The sequence below is a fragment of the Bos taurus genome, chromosome 13, assembly GCF_002263795.3.
Source record: "Bos taurus isolate L1 Dominette 01449 registration number 42190680 breed Hereford chromosome 13, ARS-UCD2.0, whole genome shotgun sequence".
Lineage (NCBI taxonomy): Eukaryota > Metazoa > Chordata > Mammalia > Artiodactyla > Bovidae > Bos > Bos taurus.
The window spans coordinates 43,147,808-43,159,637 of record NC_037340.1 but is presented as its reverse complement, the minus strand read 5'-3'; the positions used below and the strand labels follow the sequence as shown (position 1 = coordinate 43,159,637).

The following is an 11,830-nucleotide window of genomic DNA, read 5'->3' as shown; positions in this document are numbered from 1 at the left end:
GTGACTCCATGGAATGTAGCCTGCCAGGCTTCTCTGTCCATGGGATTCTCCAGGCAAGAATACGGGAGTGGGTTGCCATTTCCTTCTCCAGGGAATCTTCCCAACCCAGGGATCAAACACTGGTCTCCTGCATTGGCAGGCAGATTCTTTACCAACTGAGCTACAAGGGAAGCTTCCAGCAAGGACCAGATAGTAAACCACCTCCCTGCCTCTTAAGACGCTCATGTCCATACAAAAACTTGCACATGGGTGCTTTTTCACAGTGACTTTATTCATAATTGCCAAAGCTTGAAAACAACCAAAGTGTCCTTCAGTAGGTGATGGATAAATGAACTACAGGGCATCCAGATGGGAATATTATTACATGCTAAAATAAGCGAGCTGTCAAGTCATGAAGACATGGAGGAAACAAAGGCTACACGCTATATGATTGCAACTAGTTTGATGTCACGGAAAAGGCAAGATATGCCAAGGATAAAAAGGTCTGATTTTGAGGGATTGTGGCGAGGGAGGGATGAACAGGTGGAGAACAGAGAGTTTTTAGGGCAGTGAAACTTCTCTGTATGATACTGTATTGATGTATAATATACGTGTCATTATTTGTTTGGCCAAACCCACAGGACACACACCACCTACAGTGACCCCTGATGTCAACTGTGGACTCTGGGTCATAATGACATGTCCATGTGGGGTCATCAGTTGTAACACAAGTACCAACCGGTGGAGATGATGACGGGGAAGCCACGGGTGTGAGGGAGGAGGAATATTGAAATGTCACACTTTCCACCTAGTTTAGCTGTGAACCTAAAGCTGCTCTTAGAAGTCTATCTTTTAAGAGAAAGGAAAAACATTACCCAGACCCAGGAGCACACATCCTTCAAGGACGGTCTGCAGAGATCAGAACACAAGAGTGTGCATGCTCTACAAACATGGCCAGCAGTTACCCAACACAGTGACCCAGAGACCAGGCCTCAGGCTTTCATCCCAGCCCCAACCTACCCAGGGCAGCCACTCCTGAAGGGCCAGCATCTACGACAGGCATGCGTCCTGGGCCTGCCCCACAGTCTGGGTGGGAGGGGCCCCAAACTGCCTTCTGTCCAACCCCATGGACTCGGGGCTGGAGAAGCCTGTGTTTCAGCTGAGCTAGGGTGGACCAGCCCCAGGCAGAGACCGCTGCCTCTCTCCCATCTCCTCTGCGCTCGAGGATGGAGGACCGTGGGGGGCTCCCACTCTGGCCCCTCCCCAGCGGGGCTCTATGATGGGATCCGGAAGCAGCAGGCTTCCTCCCATGGTTGGAGTAGCTCTCTCCCCTCTGGCTTCTCCGGCTACAGCTGTGGGTTGAACGTGACTGGAGAAGCTGGAAACTGCCCCAGGGCTGGAAAAGAGGCTGTTATCTGCCAGCATGCAGCTTTGCCAACATGAGCTCGTCTTCCCGCCAGGCTCCATCTCCAGGTGTGATGCTCAGCTCTCAGCTTCTCACCCACCTGCCAGAGAAAAACATGAAAGCTGTGATAACTGGGGGAGGGGCAGGAAGCAGATGGGCAGAAGGCACCCCCAAGGTTGACTCTGCAGAGTTGGGGGCGCCCTCACCCCTGCTTTCTTACCACTCCACCACCGTGTTTTCAGGGCCCTGCTGAGCCTCAGGACAGGAGGGGGCTGCCCAGAGTCTCTGCCCAAAGGAAAGTGCGGCCTGAGACAAGAGGGTATGAAGCCCACATGGGACAAACCTCACAAACCACAGGGGTCAGTGAATAGCCAGCGGTGACTTTTTCATAGCATCAGAGGTGCCCGCATCTCACAGGGAGCAGCACAGCTTTGGGGGCACAGTAGGCCCGGGTCAGGCAAGTCCTCTCAGACCTCCCTGTGGCTGATCCCAGCAGGCAGCGTGCTTTTCCAAAACAAGGGAAAGAGACCCACAGGCGTGTCAGTACACACTCCAGGACCGCGTCTAAGCAACTGGGCAGAGTCCCTGGAACCTGACGTGCTGCGTGCCTGCGGGGTAGGGGCGTGTAGGCGATCTTTTCCACAAGTGGAAACTATTTCAGCAGCCATGCTCCAGCGCTAACACAGCCAGGTCCTCCAGGGCAGGAGCTCCCGACTTTCCAGTCACTTTCTTTGTTGCAGGAACAGACTAGCAAGGGCAGATGCTGGCATCTGTCTGCTGATCAGCATGGGTCCAAAGGGTGCGGAATGAGGTTCTTCAGTCAGAGCCATGGAAAGTGACACCCTGACCTGCAATGCCCCGCACCCTGAGCAGCCAGGCAGGCTCCCTGACCTGGGAGAGTGCTCCTCCCTCCCTCCTTCCCTCCCCCTCTCCCCTTCCCCCTCCCCTTTCCCCTCTCCCCATCCGCCTCCCTCCCTCTTTCCCCATCCCCCTCCCTCCCTCCCTCTTTTCCCCTCCCCCTCCCTCTTTCCTCCTTCCCCCTCCTCCCCCATCCCCCTCTTCCCTCTTTGTCCTCCCTCCACTTCCACACTTACCCCTCCCCCCTCCCCTCCCTCTTTTCCTTCCCCTCCCTCCCTCTCTTTCTCCTTCCCCCTCCCCACTTTCCTCCTTCTCCCTCCCCTTCCCCTTTCCGTCTCCCTCCTCCCTTTTCACCTCCCCACTTCCTCCTCCCTCCTCCCCTCTCCCCTCCCTTCCTTCCTCCCCACCCCTTTCTCCCCCTCCCTCTCCATTCCCCCTCTTCCCTCCTTCTCCTCCCTCCACTTCCACACATTCCCCCTCCCCCTCTTTCCCCCTCCCTCTCCCTCCTACCTATCCTCAACCAGGCTCCTCTTTACCTGGGTGCACCGCAACCCAAAACACTGAGACACCAAGGTCTGCAGCAAAGAGAGGATCCATCAGCAGGGCCACCAAGCAAGGAGATGGGAAAACAAACCCCAAATCCGGTTCCCCTCAGGCAAGGGGCTTATGTGTTTATGGGATGAAGACTGAAGAAGCAGGTCGTCTGAGACACGGGACCGTGGGGAAAGGTGATAGAAAAGGGTGTCCCGGTCGTCGCTTTGTGCAGGCATAGCTCAGCAACAGGCCTTTGCATGTTCGCACACTCAGTTGAAAGGTCAGTGGTCCCAGCCAGTCTCAACCAGCTCAGCTCAAACTGGACACCGCTGACTCTTGCGCAGCTGAACTAGACACAGCTGACTCCAGCTTTCTGGAAAACAACCGGAGCAAACGTCTTATTGTTTAGGCGCCTTGCAGCCTGGAGGATGAGCCAGACGTCTGCAGCAACAATTAAAAGCACCTTGATGAGTAAAGGCAGGTGCGATGGGTTTAACTAATCCTTGGTTTCAATCCCTCAGACCCAGCCAGGCCCCACCTGTTCCAGGCTGCGCCTCCAAGGCCCCATTGACCCATCCCCCCGCTAGTCCCCCCAGGGATCTGTTGCTGCCCCCGCGACACTGAGCACTTCCCACCGTCAGCATCACCTTCTCTACTGGTCTGTAAGGTTACTGTCCTTTGCGTCCTTACCACCAGTTCTCCTGACACAGAAAAAGTGCTCAGACGTATCTGCTGAATGAACCAGAAAAGCCACAATATCTTGGCTCAGCCTTAGCGAGAGTCAAGGTACCAGATGGAAGCTGGTCCATGCAGACCCTCAGTGCTGTAAGGGCCCTATGGCAGCCAGGCCTGCCATGAGCCGCCATCCTGGAGTTCAGACCTTCTCCCGCCCCCTCCTGGAGTGCCTCAGCGCTGGCCTGCATGACCAACAGAATAAGATGGAGCTGAAAGCTCGTGACTCTGAAGCCCCTCTGCTGTGCTCGGTCCTGGAGGGAGCCAGACATCAGGCTGTAAGGACACTCACGCTGGTGTGTGGACAGGCCCCCAGGCAGAGGAACTGAGTCCTCGCGCCCACAGTCAGCACCAGCTTGCCCAGAGCGTGAGGGGGCCCCTGAGCAGGGGAGGAAACCTTGAGTCCCAAGCCAAGCCTTCAGATGCTGTAACCTCAGCCACCATCTTCTTTTTAAATTTTTATTTATTTTGCTGCCCTGGGTCTTGGCATGTGGGATCTAGTTCCCTGACTGGGGATTGAACCCAGGCCCTCTTGCATTGGGAGCGTGGAGTCTTAGCCACTGGACCACCAAGGACGTCCCAGCCACTGGCAACCTCATCAAAGACACTGGGCCAGAACTAGCTACTAGCTACTTTGCTCCTGGAGAAACTGAAATTAGGGCTTCACAGGTGGCACTGGTGGTAAAGAACCTGCCTGCCAGTGCTGGAGATGTAAGAGGTGTGGGTTCACTCCCTGAGTTGGGAAGCTCCCCTGGAAGAGGGCATGGCAACCCACTCCAGTGTTCTTGCCTGCAGAATCCCATGGACAGTGGAGCCTGGTGGGCTACAGTCCATGGACTCGCAGTCAGACACAACTGAAGAGAATTAGCATACATGCACTCATGTTTACTAAGGTTTTGAAACCAAAGGAAATTGTTAAATCCATTACACCTGTACCTGTCCTCATTTTATCAAGCTTGCTTTCACTGCCGTCACAAAAGGCTTGCGTGTCCTCCACACGTCACTGAGCACAAACAATAAGATGTTTGCCCAAGTTGTTTTCTAAGAATTTGGAGTTAGTTGTGTCTGGTTCAGGCTGGTTGGGACCACCAAGCCTCCCACTGGGCACGCACGAGTGTCCGCCTAGTGACCTTTGAGACATCGGGGACCAAAAGGCTACCTTCAGAAGCTGCTAACTGCTCCATCTACTGAACAAGTGTCCTGTGGAAAACCCACAGCTTAGTCAAGGCCTGCTCAGAACAACAGTGAAACTCACCTTTTATTTCCCATCACCTTTCCCTTCTCCCCACACCTCAGACCACGCTGCGTCCTTACCCTGTGAATACCCCAGCCCCTCACCTTTAGGGAGGTAGAGTTCAGGCAGGGTTGTTCTCCCTTTTCATGTCCTGGGGCTTGGACCAAAGCAGAGGGAGCAAAAAATAAACCTCAGGGAGAGAAACCAAGGCCACTCTCCCAGGGCAGCAAACAGGGGAGTAGGTCACAAACATGCACTGTGGCCTGAGGCCTGCCGCCCTCTGCCCCTAAATCCTGCGTCCCACTGGCCCAGGCCCACAAGCTGACCTTGAACAGCCCACTCTTACTCAATCTCTTGACTTTACAACGGAGGATAGACTTGTCCTCAGAGTTGGGTGGAAACCTGCAGGTCACGAGGCAGAAAGTGGTTCATGGTGCTTGTGCGGATGAGCAAAAACACAAGTTTTTAGACCTCCAAAAGTTTCTGAAAAACTTTGCAAAGAATCAGAAGTTTTGGAAGCTGTGCTTTTAAAGGGTCCCCCTGTGGCTGTGGCCAGATATTGGCCTCTGGCTTGAGTCCCAAGCTCCCCCGGTGCTTGAGGACGGACGGGGCAGGCGGTGACCATGCTGGGGCCCTCCCCAGGGCAACAGAGCCTGCCCCTGCAGAGGAGCGAGGTCCAGGGTCCTCTGCCCTCAGCTGTTCCCGCCCCCACCTCAGCCGTCCCACTGGAGGAGTTTCTGACCTTTTCTCCTACATCATCACTGTTTCTACCCCCAGTCTCTCTCGTTCTCCAGGGCACTAATACCCCATCTTTCCCTCCTGGGACTCTGGTCAAGCCCACCTCTCCTGTGGCCTCCGCCAGTCTTCAGGACAATGAAAGGCTTGGGCGCATGGATATCTCCAGAGGCCGGGTCATTTAGAACCAACATCACAATTCTCTGGTGTTTTTGAACCATTCACTACCTGCTGTTCTTTACTCCACACATACTGCACTCAGTAAATGTATTTTAAAGGCCATGATTATAAGTGGAAAACCAGCTTTCCTCACTATAAATAGAAGCAAACACTAACAATCAGCGTCCTGAAAACAAAACACCAGGAGATAAGTCCTGCCCGGGACACTCCCCCTCGGAGGGGGAGGCCAGCTCTCTCCTTGGCTATCTCTGTCAGGTTAAGTCCTCACACCACCTCGGGCACCATCAGGCCCAAACTTTGGTCAGCAATGGACTTCCTTTCAGATCTACCAGTTTAGGACTCCCCTGGAGGTTCAGGGGTTAAGACTCCATGCTTCCACTGCAGGGGGCACAAGTTCAACCACTGGTTGGGGAACTAAGATCCTGAATGTGGAGCAGCCAAAAAATTTAAAAAAAAAAAAAAAAACAGATTTACTGGTTTAATTATTTTTCTGTTTCTTTCTCCCCTCTCTTTCCCCCATAAAAATCATAATGTACACGTAAGTACAATCCTCTGGTCCGAAAGTATGTGCTGAAAAAGTCTATTTTTTTCTTTCTTCGCCAGCACCAGCCCACAGAGCCAGACACCAGCATTGTCCGGGGAGCAATAATGGCTGTGTTTCCAGCATCCCTGCCCACTGGCCCTGACAGATACCGCAGTGGTTCCTGCCAGGAAATTCCCTGCCACGTGAAAACCCAGAGGAGGAAGCGGAGCCCCATGGACCTCTCAGGCTCCACCCAGAGTTGCAGGAGTAAAACAAGCCCATCATCTCGGGCCCGGGCATCCACAGGGACCTGGGAGCCTGTGACAAGACACACACCCCCCCCGGCCTCAGGCGGCCGCCTCTGTGCTTACTCTACCATGTCTGAGGTGGTTTGGGCCCTGTGTACCACTTGATAGAGCCCTCAGGGGAAAAGTATTGCCACCTCCATTTTGCAAACAAGAAAACCAGGGCCAAGATCTAACTCGAGGTCAGCACCAAGGTCAGCTTCACTCCTTCCGAGGCCACTGGCAAAGTGAGCCTGGGCATCTGAGGGGAGATCCTGGTACCCCCAGCCCACCCTCCCATCCACGGTCTTCCCTGGGCTCTTCTCCTGGTGACCAGGCGCCTCGTCCAGCCTTCTTTCCCCTCAAGGACCGTGACCCCCGTCATCGACTGGGCCATCGCCCCAGAGGGCAGCTGAGCCCTGGCTACAGGGCTGTGTCCTCATATCAAGGATCACCTGCCGCCCAACCCCCTGCTGGGGCAGACAGGGTCGGGGGGAGGGAGGGGCGGGGCTCAGCAGCAAGGGGCGAGGGATGGGTGAAGATCCCCCAGACTCGGGCAGGGTCTCCACTGTGCTCTTTCCCAGCCTTCTCCAAGACCAGGCGGACTCAGGACAACTGGCCCATCGTCCTTACAGGCAGCAGGCAGAGCGAGTGAGGCTCAGGTCAGAACCTGAGTCCCGCCCGACCCCTGGCTTTCACCCCCGGGGCCTGGGACCCTCCTCTTTCCTCCCGCGCTGGCCTTGCCGTAGAGGGTCTAAGAGAACCTCACATCAGTGCTTCCCAACTCTTCTCCCCCAAGGACCCCTGTTATTCCCCAAATGGTGTTCTCACCGAACAAACCGCAAGTGCTGCATCATCTGTTTTCCACGTGTGGTCAGGGATGGGCGGCCACCCGGATGCATGCCCAGGCAGTGGAAGAACCTCCCTGACTCCGCCCTCAGGAGCTTGGGAGCCTCAACACACGTTTATGAGCAACTGCTAGAAACTCGCAATGCCCACAACCCACGTGGTCTTCGAAGCCCCCAACACTGAGAGACCCACTGAAACGTCCTGTCCAACCATCTCTGCCCCCGGCAGGATGAATCCCCCATCTCGGTGGGGGAGGAGTGCTCCAGTGGGCACCCCCTCTTCCAGCTCTCATCTGTGCCCAGGTTTGTCCCCAGCACAGGGAGCTTTCAAAGTGGGCACTCTCTTTCGTCACCAGGGCTGGACAGCACTCTACCCAGAAATATGTTGAAGGGAGGGAAGGATGGGAAGATGAAGTCAGAAAGGAATCTGAGCTTCAGCAAAAGCCCGGCTCTCCCGGGGAGAACTGGCTCCTGTTTGCATACTTGGGGCAGCTCCGTCTCCTCCTGCGGCTCCTGTGACCACCCCCTCCCATCCTCAGACCCGGCTCAAGGAAACACTGTGGAAGGAATGAATGAGCAGGTAAGCATCATTGGCACCCACGTGGGTACCCACAGCTCTGGATGCAGGAAAACTCAGTTTGCCAAGAGCACCTGCAACCCCCTCCCCAGATCTGACTCCCATCTGGGTCCCAGGTCAGCCAGGCAGAAAGACCAGGGATCCAGGCTTGGCTCTGGGGGGCAAAGCAGGCGCAGGGGGCTGCGAGTCAACCGGGAGAGCACCATCGGCTCCCAAAGTGACTCAGACTTGACTTGGGCGACAGCAGCCTCTAGCCTGAGCCGTGCTCACCACCCCAATTCTCCCAGCGCACTGCCCCCTGACCAGCGGGGCGGAGGAGGCCCAGGGCAGGGTCATCAGGCAGAACTGTGTCTTTGGAGGCAAGTAAGTGCTTCTTTCTCTTCTCACTTTCTCACCTCGGCCACCAAGCACCTGGGAGCATGAAGCAGAGGGCAAAGCCAGGGACCCCAGAACATCAAGGACCCCCCCGACCAACTGTGGGTTCAGAACATTGTGGGGGCCACATGTAACCTTTTCCGAAGCTCTCCAGGTACTTTAATTGGCAGCCAGCACTCAATATATCACAGCTATATATAAGTACACTCTGCTATATTTAAGATGGATAACCAGCAAGGACCTGCTGTACAGCTCAGGGAACTCTGCTCAGTGTTAGGTAGCAGCCTGGATGGGAGGGGAGTTTGGGGGAGAATAGATACATGTGTATGTATGTCTGAGTCCCTCTCTGTTCAGCTGAAACTATCACAACATCGTTAACTGGCTATTCTGCAATACAAAATAAAAAGGCTAAATTTAAAAAAAAAAATTAAAAGGAATCATGGCTTATAGCAAAGGCGGGCTCAGGCTGGACTGGCAGGGATGATGTGGAAATTTCCTGCCGTGCCCTGGGGTGGGGCCATCTAGGCGGGAAAGAGACCCAAGTGCCAGAGATAGCAAACAGATGCAGGTGAGCAAGAAGGAGCTTGCAGAGGCACGGGCCTTTTCCCAGGTTGCAGTAACATGGAGCGGAGCATGGGAGGAGCGGATGAGGTCATCTATGCTGGGCGATGCCAGGAGGGAGGAGGCAGGCCCTGGCTTCTCAGATGCAGGGCTATGCCCTCTGGACTGTGACCATCTAGCAAAATCTGGGTGAAGGGGCCATGTTCATGACCTCAAAGCTCAGAACCTGGGTGGGGTGACAGAGCAAATGGGGCTGGATAATTAATCTAGAGGGTTCCTGAGGACCTGGAGCACAACTGAATCTGTTGAGAACCTATTCTTCCCAACTTTGCGGGGGAAGAGAGGAGCATCGATCTGAGGTCTTATCAGCTGGAACCAGTGGCCTGACGTCCAGATCATCATCTGTCCTGCCAGTTACCTGCACAGGGATCTCCTACTTCCGTCCTCCACCAAGTGATGGTTAATTCTGTGTGTCATATTGGCGGGGCTAAGAGATGCCCCAAGAGCTGCAGGAGCCGTGTTTCTGGGTGCAGGTGGGAGGGGTGTGTACAGCAGTGATACAAATTCGACCTGGTTCAGCAGATTTCCCTTCCCAGTGCCAGGAGGCAAGGGGGGTCATCGCCCAATCCACTGAGGGTCCAAGCAGAACGAAAAGGCAGGGGAAGGGCGAGTTCACTCCCTGCTTTGAGCCAAGACCTCCGCCTTCCCCCGCCCTTGGACAGGGGTCTCCTGGTTTGAGCCTTCAGGCTGACATCAGGGTGTACCCCGTCAGCCCCTTGAAGCCTAGCCTTCAGGTCTGGACTGAACTCTCCTGGGCCTCCACCCACAGGGAGCAGGTCCTGGGGCTTTGCCTCCATAATGCATGAGCCAGTTCCCATAACAAACCTCTCTGTGTCTCTACAGACCCTGTTGTTGTTCAGTCGCTCAGTTGTGTCCAACTCTTTGTGACCCCATGGACTGCAGCACACCAGGCTCCCCTGTCCTTCGCAGACACAACTTAGCGACTGAACAACAACAAAAAGCGTAATTCGTTAAAATTAATACTTCGAAGGATTTGGGGGAATTTTTGCTTTAGTTGTGTGTCCCACTCTTTGTGACTTCAATGGACTGCAGCACACCAGGTTCCCCTGTCCTTCACAGACAAGACTTAGTGACTGAACAACAAAAAGCATAATTCATTAATATTATTACCTCGAAGGATTGGGGGGAATTTTTGCTTTAGTTGAAATTAGTTTTGTTTTCGCCAAAGTGGTTTCACCCCAGCCAGTTCCCACAGATGTGTCAGTTTAGTTCTGCTCAGCCAAACGTCAGTTTTGTGTGTGACACCTTTCAGACATGAGCAATTATCAAATACTTAAAATATATGCAAAATAGCGCTTTGATGGAGGCAGTTAACAAATCTGTAAATTGAAAGGAGTATTGAAGCAGCAGTCTGTTTTGAAAATCTATTCAAGAGAAACCCACCCCATCCATCTACAATTCTTAAGGCCAAGGGTTTAGCTACTCCACCTTGAAAGGAATCGGTTCCCTTCCCCAATATACTAAAAAAGAAAGAAAGACTCAGAGACTGTTCATCTCTGTCAGGTTATGGTTCAATGTTGACGTGAACTGACAGCAACAAAACCAATTTCCAAGCCACAAACTAAAAACTAAAATATCTAACTGAACAAAGAAAACCAGAGAAATATTCAGAAACTGCTCAGAGCATCTTATCCAGTGTGAATCTCTGTAATCCTTAGTGTCCTTAGAGATAATTGTTTGGTAAATTGGGGGTGAACAGCAAGTTGACGTTTTGCAGAACTAGTCTTAGCAAGTGGACTTTCAGAGAAATGGCTTTTGGAGGCCCAGGTTTCCTGATCTGACCTAGAGCCAGGAACTTCCAGCTGGCTCTGCCGTTCCCCTGGGGTCGAAACTGAGTGGGGCTGCTTCTGAGGGGAGTGGGTAACCTGGGGTCCCCACTCCAAGGTCATTCAGGCCCCCTGGAGCCGATGTGAAGCCATTTCTGTGCCCCCTGCAGTGTCAGGTGGAAGGAGAAAGGCACTCAAATGCAGGCCCACAGCTTCGAGAGGCTGGTCCAGCCTTGGTCCCCACCAGCCCACCCAGAAGACCCCTCCCCAGGGCTACTTCCTCCAGGGGCGGGGCTGCAGGAATCTCCATGGAAATCAACTGTGCCGATGGAGCCCTGAGGTCCCTCCAGGTCCTTCTCTCATCAGAGCCCTGAAACAAGTCACTTCCTCTCCCAGACTCACGATTCCCTCTCTGTTCCTGGGACAACAGATGAAGAGAAACTGCTGCGGCTTTCTTCCTGCCTTGTGGCCCCAGCAAGCCCTCTTCAGCAACAGCTCAGCAGGGATGAGCCTCAAAGTTCTCACACCAGCCAGAGGCTGCTGGTGGCTTCATCTCTCTCTTTCCCTCTGCGAGCTCTAACTATTCATGAACTGCTTGCATTGTTCTCAGTATAACATCTTTACACACACAGATATGGAGAGTAAAATAGCATCCATGTATTAGTATCCTGGGCTTGCCCTGTGACTCAGCAGTTAAGAATCTGCCTGCCAACACAGAAGATGCAGGAGGCCCGGGATCAATCCCTGGGTCAGGAAGATCTGGAGGAGGGCATGGCAACAGTATTCTTACCTGGAGAATCCCTTGGACAGAGGAGACTGGGCAGGCTACAGTCCATGGGGTCACAGAGTCACACACAACTGAAGTGACTAAACACACATGTACATTAGCATCCTAGCACCAGCCGGCCTAGGGAACCAAGCGCTTCCGGGTTCCCTCCTCCATCTCCTCCTCTTTCCTCCCCTCCTCCTCCCTACCCTTCTCCTCCTCCCCTCCTCCCCCGCCACAATCCTAGAGTCTGCTCTTCCCAGGTATGAGCCTCATACTTCTTCAAAGACAGAAGAATCATTTTTTTCTTTTTTTTTTTTAAAGGGAAGAAGATCAGGTTTTTTTGTTTTTTTATTTTATTTTATCTTTAAACTTTACAATATTGTATTAGT

At 53.7% G+C, this 11,830-nt stretch overlaps 1 long non-coding RNA gene and 1 other non-coding gene across 2 annotated transcripts; both read right to left on the bottom strand.

Moving 5' to 3' along the window:
* Positions 1-250: 250 nt before the first annotated feature.
* Positions 251-11,715, bottom strand: LOC104973793 (uncharacterized). Its single transcript, XR_009496895.1, has 3 exons — positions 11,463-11,715; positions 2,779-3,149; positions 251-1,484 (listed from the first exon to the last, which is right to left on the bottom strand). It is a non-coding gene; the product is annotated as an uncharacterized lncRNA (long non-coding RNA).
* TRNAW-CCA (transfer RNA tryptophan (anticodon CCA)) lies at positions 4,010-4,083 on the bottom strand. The gene has a single exon. It is a non-coding gene; the product is annotated as a tRNA-Trp (tRNA).
* Positions 11,716-11,830: the final 115 nt, after the last annotated feature.